The 10,088-nt window shown below is 53.6% G+C and overlaps 1 protein-coding gene across 3 annotated transcripts in view; it reads right to left on the bottom strand.

Annotated features, from left to right (window-relative positions):
* GPS1 (G protein pathway suppressor 1) overlaps window positions 1–10,088 on the bottom strand; it is a 41,742-nt gene that overhangs the window by 9,554 nt on the left and 22,100 nt on the right. The window contains exon 15 of one of the 3 annotated variants that reach the window (XR_007768858.1): window positions 200–365. The exons of the other annotated variants lie outside the window; for them this stretch is intronic. The gene's annotated coding sequence lies outside the window, so the exon portion shown is untranslated. The remainder of the gene's footprint in view (window positions 1–199; window positions 366–10,088) is intronic. 3 annotated transcript variants of the gene reach the window in all.

Raw genomic sequence — 10,088 nt, 5'->3', positions numbered from 1 at the left:
AGAGAACTTCCACAGTGTGAATTCAGACACATTAATCTGTTATGGTAAAAGACTAAAGAAATGGAGACCAAGCTGTCTGCAATTTTACAGGATAAAATCTCAGATCAGAAAATTGACTTAAACCTGAGGCTTCCCACTGACTGCAACACCTGCTAGCCTGAGGCATATGTGAAATCTGCAGCAGTCCATCTCTCCTTACCCTCAGATTGCAGTGGAACTTCTGCACTGCACACTGCCATCTCCTGCTGTAATGGGAGATTGAAACAGCATGTGCCATGGGCCTCCCCACAATCCGCACCCAGACACCAAACAAGAAGGCTTCTAAAGCTTTATCCTGTGGGAGTGTTAACTGTAAACGGGGTCTCCTGAAGGGAAGAAAGAGACAGTGACTTATGGGGACCGACATACATTCAAATGAAAGCTCTAGATTTTCTGGGTCTGGTAAAACCAGAGCACTGTGAATTAGGAGTTTGTACAGGGGCTTTGAGCCTCTACATCAGGCATTGGCAACCTATGGCATGCGTGCCAAAGACGGCAGGCAAGCCGATTTTTAATGGCAGCGTGCCATTAAAAATCCTACCCAGCCCAGCCCACTCTTCTTTGCCCTCGGCTCTCCCTGCCCCCCTCCACAGGGGCAGGGGGCAGAAGCTTGGTCCTGCCGGCTCCCCTGCCTCTTCCTCTAGTGTGCTGGGTTCCTGCCCCTCCCTCCCTCCCTGCCGACTGATCAGCTGATGGCCCTTCTGAAGGAGGGGGTCGGGAAGGAGCAGAATCAGGGCCTTGGGGAAGAGTGGGGGGGGGTGGAATAGGGGCATATCCCTTCCAGCCCCCTGCACTGACCCGCGCACACATCCTAAGCCCCCTCCCTCATTCTAGCTCCTGGCCAGACCCTTCACCCCCAGCCCTGTGCTCAGTGCACTCCCACCCTCAGCTCAGTGCAGAGAGAGGAAGAGAATGGGCCAGGACCAGGGAGAGGGTAGGTACCCACTGTATATGGGCAGGGCAGGGCCGGGACCCCAGACTGGTAGTGGGCTGAGTGAGTCTGGCAGCCGGAATCCTGGCTGGCAGGAGCCGGCGGATAGAACCCCTGAGCAGCAGTGAGCTGAGCCACTCAGACCACTGCTGGTCTGGGGTCCCAGCTGCCGGCCCCGCACAGCCTGCTGCCGGTCTGGGGTTCTGTTTGCTGGACCCCTGCACTCAGCCCGCCGTCGGCCTATGTGAACAGAACCCCAAACCAGCAGTGGGCTGGCAGCGTAAGATCAACATTTTAATTTAATTTTAAATGAAGCTGCTTAAACATTTTGAAAACCTTGTTCATTTTACAATACAACATTCGTTTAGTTATATAATATATAGACTTATAGAGAGAGACCTTCTAAAAAACGTTAAAATGTATTACCAACATGCGAAACCTTAAATTAAAGTGAATAAATGAAGACTCGGCACAGCACTTTTGAAAGGTTGCCGACTCCTGCTCTACATAAAAAGAACATGCTAAAATTTAGCAACCAATGGTTTTAGCTCTCAGATGCAGCACCCCTTCTTCAAAATGAAGGAAAGATACCTCTTTTTTTTATCCTGGAGATAGGGACTTTTGGGTTAAGTGGTTGTGTTATAGAGGAAGAGATTTATTTTAAAAGATTTAGGTAGTTGCAAGTACATTACAGTAATCTCTCTTTACAGATTAGACTTGGAATAGCAAAACTCTTAGTGATTCTACTTCGTATCTGAAGAAATTACTTTCCTTAATGCCTAGTTTGTTCATATCAAGTCTGTTGACAGTGCAGTGACTTTGTAATGAGCCCTTATCCAATCCAGACAGGCAAGCTGGTTCTTTTTTTTTTCCCTCTACTTGGTCTAGTGTGATGTGTGGGGCAACAGGAGAGAGAACCATGGGCTGGGCCAAGCCAAGCATCCTTTAAAATGAAAAAGCCTTTTCACAGAATTCTAGTTTGTTACTTACATGCAGCATTCTAGTTATGGATCAGTATAAATGCAAATCCTCAAAGACTTGTTTAGGAGATTACTATGGTAGTGGTGAAGTGGGGAGTGGGTTGCTGGCACAGGTGAGTATCAGGATATTTTCAGTTAGGAGGAGGGCGCTTTTAAAATATTTTTGGATGGTGGGGGAAGCAGCCCAATGGGAAACAGCTAGAAATCAAATTGGTTCAATTTGGGATTTTTATCAGCTTTCTCAAACCAAAATCCTATGACTTGCTAGATCCTGTGCTAAGGAGCTTTTCTGATGAAGGGATCTCTTTCCTCCTAGCCCAAAAAGGTCTTGTCCAAAGCCACATCTCTTCTACTTTTAATCGTTATCATCATTTGAGCACCATGATAACTAGTATACCAGATGCAATGCCTGCCATCAATCCCCATCATAAGGCATTTGTACAGCTCAGTACCAATGATGTCGTCCCATTTACAACTGTATTTTGAGATTTGTCAGTTAGCCAGTTTTTAACGAATGTAATGTGTGCCATTGTCGATTTTGTATCCTTCTAGATTCTTAATCAAAATGTCATGAAGTACCAAATCAAATGACTTGAAGTCTAAGACATAATTACCTTTTATCAACCAAATCTGTAATCTCATCAAAAAATATCAGATTAGTGTGACAGGATCTGTGTTCCATAAACCTTTGTTGATTGGCATTAATCAGTCAAGAATTAAAGGAGTATAATATAATTAAGTCCCATATCAGCCACTCTCCAATATTTTGCCTGTGATTGATTTCACAACTTTCCTAAAGAGATCAGAAAAAACACCACTTTCAATTAGCAAGGACCTCTTGGAATATTCCCTCCACTTTAACCATTAACCTAAAGAGATAGAGACAAAGGAGAAAGGAAATGGAGGAAGACAGCCAAAAGAAGGAAAAAGGTGGAGGAAGGATAAGGATCCATGATGAAAGACTGAGTCTTGAAGGGGCGCATTGGACAGCAGAATTTGACCCTATTCAGTATTTTTTGGTACTAGGTCTCTTGCATTTTGGCTTAAGCTGGCCTCTAGGGTGGATCTCTCATTTGTCAACCTTTGCACTACATCTGAGTCAACAGTGTGAAGCTGTTGCAAAAAAAGCAAACATGATTCTGGGATGCATTAACGGGTGTGTTGTGAGCAAGACACGAGAAGTCATTCTTCTGCTCTACTCTGCGCTGGTTAGGCTTCAACTGGAGTATTGTGTCCAGTTCTGGGCATCACATTTCAAGAAAGATGTGGAGAAATTGCAGAGGGTCCAGAGAAGAGCAACAAGAATGATTAAAGGTCTTAAGAACATGACCTATGAAGGAAGGCTGAAACAATTGGGTTTGTTTAGTTTGGAAGAGAGAAGACTGAGAGGGGACATGATAGCAGTTTTCAAAAGTTATCTAAAAGGGTGTCATAAGGAGGAGGGAGAAAACTTGTTCACCTTAGCTTCTAATGATAGAACAAGAAGCAATGGGCTTAAACTGCAGCAAGGGAGGTTTAGGTTGGACATTAGGAAAAAAGTTCCTAACTTGCAAGGTGGTTAAACACTGGAATAAATTGCCTAGGGAGGTTGTGGAATCTCCATCTCTGGAGATATTTAAGAGTAGGTTAGATAAATGTCTATCAGGAATGGTCTAGACAGTATTTGGTCCTGCCATAAGGGCAGGAGACTGGACACGATGACCTCTCGAGGTCCGTTCCAGTCCTAGAATCTATGAATCTATGAATTTGTGCTGCACCCCAGTTAATGTGCAGGCTAGTAATTAGGCCAGGGAGGAGAGTTGCTGTTTGAGCATAAAGAACCTGGCTTGATGGCTGTGTCTAGTAGGCTGATATACTATCTAATATAAGGATAAGAACAGTAGTTCTTCGAGTGATTGCTCATATCCATTCCAGGTAGGTGAACGCGCCGCGCGTGCACGTCTGCCGGAAACTTTTTACCCTAGCAACTCCAGTGGGCCGGCAGGTCGCCCCCTAGAGTGGCGCCACTATGGCACTAGATATATACCCCTGCCGGCCCGCCCGCTCCTCAGTTCCTTCTTACCGCCGTGTCGGTTGCTGGAACTGTGGAGTGCGGCTTGCTGACCTCCACGTCCCTAGCTCTCCTGTTCGTGTTCGTCGTTTGATCGTAAATAGTTCTTAGTTAAGTAGTAGATAGCCTTTTAGTATAATAGTTAGAATCTTGTAAATAGTTATCGAACGTTGCCTGCGGGTGGGCCGTTGCCCTCCCCGGCACCCGGCACTGGGCCCATGCCTGGCTCGCCGGGTTTCAAGCAGTGCTCGGCGTGCAAGAAGCCGATGCCTACGAGCGATCCCCACGAAGTGTGCCTTAAGTGCCTAGGGGAATCGCACATTAGCGACAAGTGCCGTATTTGCAAGGCTTTTAAGCCTCGCACTAAAAAGGAGAGAGACCAAAGACTTCGTGCTCTCCTTATGGAAGTGGCTCTGTCTCCGGCACCGGCGGCGCAGTCAGCCACTTCTACTCCGGCACCGGACCGCGCCGGCACCGGCAAGACTCCCCGGCACCGACCATCTCCGGCACCGGGAGCAGATCTACGTCCCTCGGCGTCTGCGACACCATCAAGGCAGGCCCGAGTGGACCGCCCGGCACCTACCTTAGCCGCGGCACCACCTGCAGGACTGCTGTCGACTCCGGGCCTGGAAGGTCCGTCGAGTCCAGCTCCACCTATCTCCCCCATAAGATCAGGGGTCGAGCTAAGGGTCCCGTCGACGCCGGAGACCTTCGCCTCGGCTCGGGACTTAATTGCACTGACGGAGCCATCTCAGCCTCAGCCGGCACCCCCGGGACGCATAACTTCCAGGGGTAAGCCGATGCTTCGAGCGCTGTCTCCCGAGTCCCGGCACCGATCACCCCGGAGGCACGAACGCTCACGCTCGGGGCGCCGCTCGGAGTCCCGGCACCGGTCGCCCAGACGGTACCGGTCGTACACGCGGCACCGATCACCATCCGCACGGTCCCAGTTGGGTTCATCTCACCACCGGCACCGAGACTCCAGGAGCCGTTCGCCTCGGCATTCGGCCCCGCGGTCGACCTCCCGGCACCGAACCGGTGGCAGGTCCCGAACCCGGTCGACCTCCCGGCACCGCGCTGGTGGTAGGTCCCGGTCTCTGCTGCCGGCCCGGCACCGCGTTCACAGAAGGTCGCGGTCCCGCTCCCGGCACCGACATCGCTCCCGATCGGGATCTCGGCACAGATCATCACGCTGTTCCCGGTCCCGATCCCGGTACCGATGTGGGTCGCAGCACCGAGCCTCAGCACCGAGGGGAGCATCAGTCACGGCGCATAGAGCTGCATACCAACCAAGCTCAGCGCCCCCGTGGCCTTCTAGAGAGCTGTCAGTCTCCTCCCACACTGACAGTGCCTATGCCACGGCACAGGACAGACACGCGGCCCTGTTCCAAGACCCTCCACAAGAACGAGGGCCTCCACAGTGGGGGTTTTGGACCCCATGGGAATACTCTCAAGTCCAGGGTCCGCAACACATTACCCCCCGCCCTGTGGCGGAGCGCAGACCACCGGAGGCGACGGTGTCTAGACCCCCTCACTCCCCGGAAACGGACGACACTCACCGGGACCCGGAGCTCCCTCCAGAAATGGAGGTGCAGCCCCTCACAGAACCCCCCGTGGACACTTTGTTGCCGGGGGTCTCCTCGTCTCCGGACGAGGCAGTGGCGGGCACCTCGTCCTCCAGTCCCCCCCCACTGGATTTGAGGGCACACCAAGACCTCCTCCGCCGAGTGGCACAGAACCTGAACTTGCAGGCGGAGGTGGTGTCGGAAATTGAGGACCCGGTGGTGAGCATCCTTTCAGCCGATGCGCCCACCAGAGTGGCCCTACCCTTCATAAAGACGATCCAGACTAATGCCACTAACATCTGGCAGTCACCGGCCTCCATCCCTCCGACCGCTCGAGGGGTGGAGCGAAAGTACCTGGCCCCCTCAAAAGGCTATGAATACTTATATGTTCACCCGACCCCCTGCTCGTTGGTGGTCCAGTCAGTGAACGATAGGGAGCGCCACGGGCAAGAGGCCCCAGCGCCCAAGTCGAAGGAGGCGAGGCGGATGGAACTCCTGGGCCGCAAGGTCTATTCGGCGGGGGCGCTGCAGCTCCGGGTCTCAAACCAACGGGCCCTCCTCAGCCGCTACTCCTTCAATTCCTGGGTAGCGGCGGGGAAGTTTGTGGAGCTCTTGCCCCAGGATGCACACCAGGAATTTTCCACCATCCTGGACGAGGGCAAGAAAGTAGCAAGAACATCGCTACAGGCCTCCCTTGATGCTGCCGACTCGGCCGCTCGGACCCTAGTTTCGGGGCTCACGATGCGCCGGATTTCTTGGCTGCAGGTCTCTGGCCTTCCGCCGGAGCTCCAGCACACAATCCAGGACCTCCCCTTCGAAGGCCAGGGCCTGTTTTCGGACAAAACAGACCCTAGATTGAAAGATCTTAAAGATAACAGGGTCATAATAAGGTCGCTGGGCATGCACACGCCGGCAACACAACGCAGGCCATTCAGGCAGCAAAACCAGCAACAGCAGCGGCGGCCATACCCTCAGTTCCGCCCGTGGCAGGACCTTTCGAGGCGCTGAGGCAGGAACAACCGCCGCAGGCAGTCTGGTGGGCAAACGAGGCAGAACCAAGGCTCCACCAAGGCCCCTCCAGGACCTAAGCCTTCATTTTGAAGGTGCGCCCGAGGGCGCAGTACCAGTTTCCCCTCTGGATCCTTCCCCGCAGTTTTCCAACCGCCTTTCCTTTTTCCTCCCGGCGTGGACCCAAATAACGTCAGACCGTTGGGTCTTGCGTACGGTGCAGGCCGGTTATCGCCTGCAGTTTTCTTCGCCCCCACCCTCCCACCCATCATCCCCGTCCCTCTTCAGGGACCCCTCTCACGAGCAACTCCTCCATCAGGAGGTGCACGCACTCCTTGCCAAGGGAGCCATAGAGGAGGTTCTGGAAAACGAGAAGGGCAAGGGGTTTTATTCCCGTTACTTTCTAATCCCCAAATCCAAGGGCGGCCTCAGGCCCATTCTCGATCTGCGGGAACTCAACAAGTATATCGTGAAGTTGAAGTTCCGCATGGTATCCCTTGGAACCATCATCCCTTCCCTGGATCCCGGAGACTGGTACGCCGCCCTCGATATGCAGGACGCCTACTTTCACATCTCTATTGCCCCCCCAACACAGGCGTTTCCTCCGCTTTGTGGCCGACCGCCAACATTACCAATTTGCGGTCCTTCCGTTTGGCCTCTCTACGGCCCCGAGAGTGTTTACAAAATGCATGGCAGTCGTCGTCGCACACCTTCGACGTTGCCGCATCCACGTCTTCCCCTACTTGAACAACTCGCTGATCCGAGGCACGTCGGAGCTGCAGGTCCGCGACAATGTCGACAGGATCAGCACCCTCTTTGCGACCTTGGGCCTCGTAATCAATGCGGACAAGTCTACTCTACTCCCCACGCAGCGGACAGAGTTTATCGGGGCCGTTCTAGATTCTACCCTGGCCAGGGCCTTGTTACCCTTGCCCAGGTTCCAGTCGTTGTCGGACATCATTCTACGTTTGCGAGCGGCCCCGCTGACCTCTCTACGAACATGCCTGGCCCTCCTAGGCCACATGGCAGCCTGCACGTTTGTAACAGCATATGCCCAACTCCGCATGAGACCTCTTCAATCATGGCTCATTGCGCAGTATCGGCCGGCCAGACAGTCGTTGGACACGGTCGTCACCGTCCCTCAGAGGGTGCTGGACTCTCTTCGCTGGTGGCTGGACCAATCCATAGTCTGTGTGGGGCTCCCGTTCCATCCGCCCCAACCTTCGGCATCCCTGACCACGGACGCCTCCGATCTGGGCTGGGGGGCTCACTGCGGCACCCAGAGAACTCAGGGCTTGTGGACACCACAAGAGATCAACCTCCATATCAACGTACGAGAGTTGAGAGCGGTCCGCCTTGCTTGTCATGCATTTGTCCATCTCCTTCAAGGTCGTTGTGTCGCGGTTTTCACCGACAACACAACGACCATGTTTTACATCAACAAGCAGGGCGGCACCAGGTCCTCTCCACTCTGTCTCGAGGCAATACGTCTCTGGGAGTTTTGCATAGCCCATTCGATTCACCTTTCCGCCTCCTATCTCCCGGGAGTGCGGAACACCCTAGCGGATCGGCTGAGCAGATCCTTCCGTTCGCACAAGTGGTCCCTCCGTCTGGACGTCGCCCTCTCACTCTTCCAGAGGTGGGGTCGTCCCCGGATGGACCTCTTCGCGTCCAGGGTGAACAGGAAGTGTCGAACATTCTGCTCCTTCCAGGGTCGGGAGCCAGGGTCTATAGCGGATGCCTTCCTGATCCCATGGACAGCCCACCTGTGTTATGCTTTCCCGCCCATCCCGCTGATTCACAGAGTTCTCATCAAGGTGTGCAGAGACAAAGCCTGAGTGATTCTCATAGCTCCAGCATAGGCCAGACAGCACTGGTACCCCATGTTGCTGGACCTCTCCGTAGCCAACCCAGTTACCCTGCCCCTTCATCGGGACCTGATCACTCAGGACCACGGCAGGCTCTGTCACCCAGACCTTCCGTCTCTTCACCTTACGGCATGGCTCCTGCGTGGTTGACAGACTCCGAGTTGCGATGTTCCACCCCGGTTCGCGAGGTTCTCATGGGCAGCAGAAAGCCTTCCACCAGAGCGACTTACACAGCTAAGTGGAAGCGTTTCTCCTGCTGGTGTTCAGAGAAAGCTCTTCGTCCTACGGAGACTCCCGTCACCACTCTTTTAGACTACATCTGGTCCCTTAAGACCCAGGGTCTGGCATTGTCGTCCCTCCGAGTCCACCTAGCCGCCATCTCCCCGTTTCATCCTGGAGTGGACGGCTGTTCTGTCTTCTCTCACCCTATGGTGGCGAGATTCCTGAAGGGGCTGGAGCGGCTCTATCCACAAATTCGCCCTCCGGCCCCTTCATGGGACCTCAACCTGGTCCTGACTCGGCTCATGGCCCCTCCATTCGAGCCATTAGCTACTTGCTCCCTGCTCTACCTCTCGTGGAAGACCGCCTTCCTTGTGGCCATTACCTCAGCTAGACGAGTGTCAGAGCTGAGGGCCCTCACGGTGGACCCACCGTATACCGTCTTCCATAAAGACAAGGTACAGCTGAGGCCTCACCCTGCCTTTCTTCCCAAGGTGGTCTCAGCTTTCCATGTGAACCAAGAGATTTTCCTCCCAGTCTTCTTCCCCAAGCCCCATTCGTCCCGCAGGGAGCAGCAGCTCCACTCGCTCGATGTCCGACGAGCACTAGCATTTTATATTGACAGGACCAAACCCTTCCGCAAGTCCCCCCAGTTATTTGTGGCAGTAGATGACCGGGTCAAGGGGCTGCCGATTTCCTCCCAAAGGTTATCTTCATGGATTACCTCCTGCATCAGGACCTGCTACGACCTGGCCCAAGTTCCGACGGGCCGTGTGACTGCTTACTCCACCAGAGCACAGGCATCATCGCTGGCTTTCCTCGCCCGCGTCCCAATCCAAGAGATCTGTAGGGCGGCAACCTGGTCATCGGTCCATACATTCGCTTCCCATTACGCTCTGGTCCAGCAGTCCAGAGATGATGCGGCCTTTGGTTCTGCAGTGCTCCAGGCCGCGACTTCTCACTCCGACCTCACCGCCTAGGTAAGGCTTGGGAATCACCTACCTGGAATGGATATGAGCAATCACTCGAAGAAGAAAAGACGGTTACTCACCTTTGTAACTGTTGTTCTTCGAGATGTGTTGCTCATATCCATTCCACACCCGCCCTCCTTCCCCACTGTCGGAGTAGCCGGCAAGAAGGAACTGAGGAGCGGGCGGGCCGGCAGGGGTATATATCTAGTGCCATAGCGGCGCCACTCTGGGGGCGACCTGCCGGCCCACTGGAGTTGCTAGGGTAAAAAGTTTCCGGCAGACGTGCACACGCGGCGCGTACACCTACCTGGAATGGATATGAGCAACACACCTTGAAGAACAACAGTTACAAAGGTGAGTAACCGTCTTTTTTGTAGACTAATAGCCATCGTTAATCAGAGCATCCTTGCTAAAGACGTGGAACTTAAGAGTGGATGGACTAGAGCTGAATCTTCCA

This window comes from Gopherus flavomarginatus, chromosome 12, assembly GCF_025201925.1.
Source record: "Gopherus flavomarginatus isolate rGopFla2 chromosome 12, rGopFla2.mat.asm, whole genome shotgun sequence".
NCBI classification, from domain to species: domain Eukaryota; kingdom Metazoa; phylum Chordata; order Testudines; family Testudinidae; genus Gopherus; species Gopherus flavomarginatus.
Note: the sequence above shows the minus strand (reverse complement) of the source record. Positions and strands in the feature narration are given on the sequence as shown.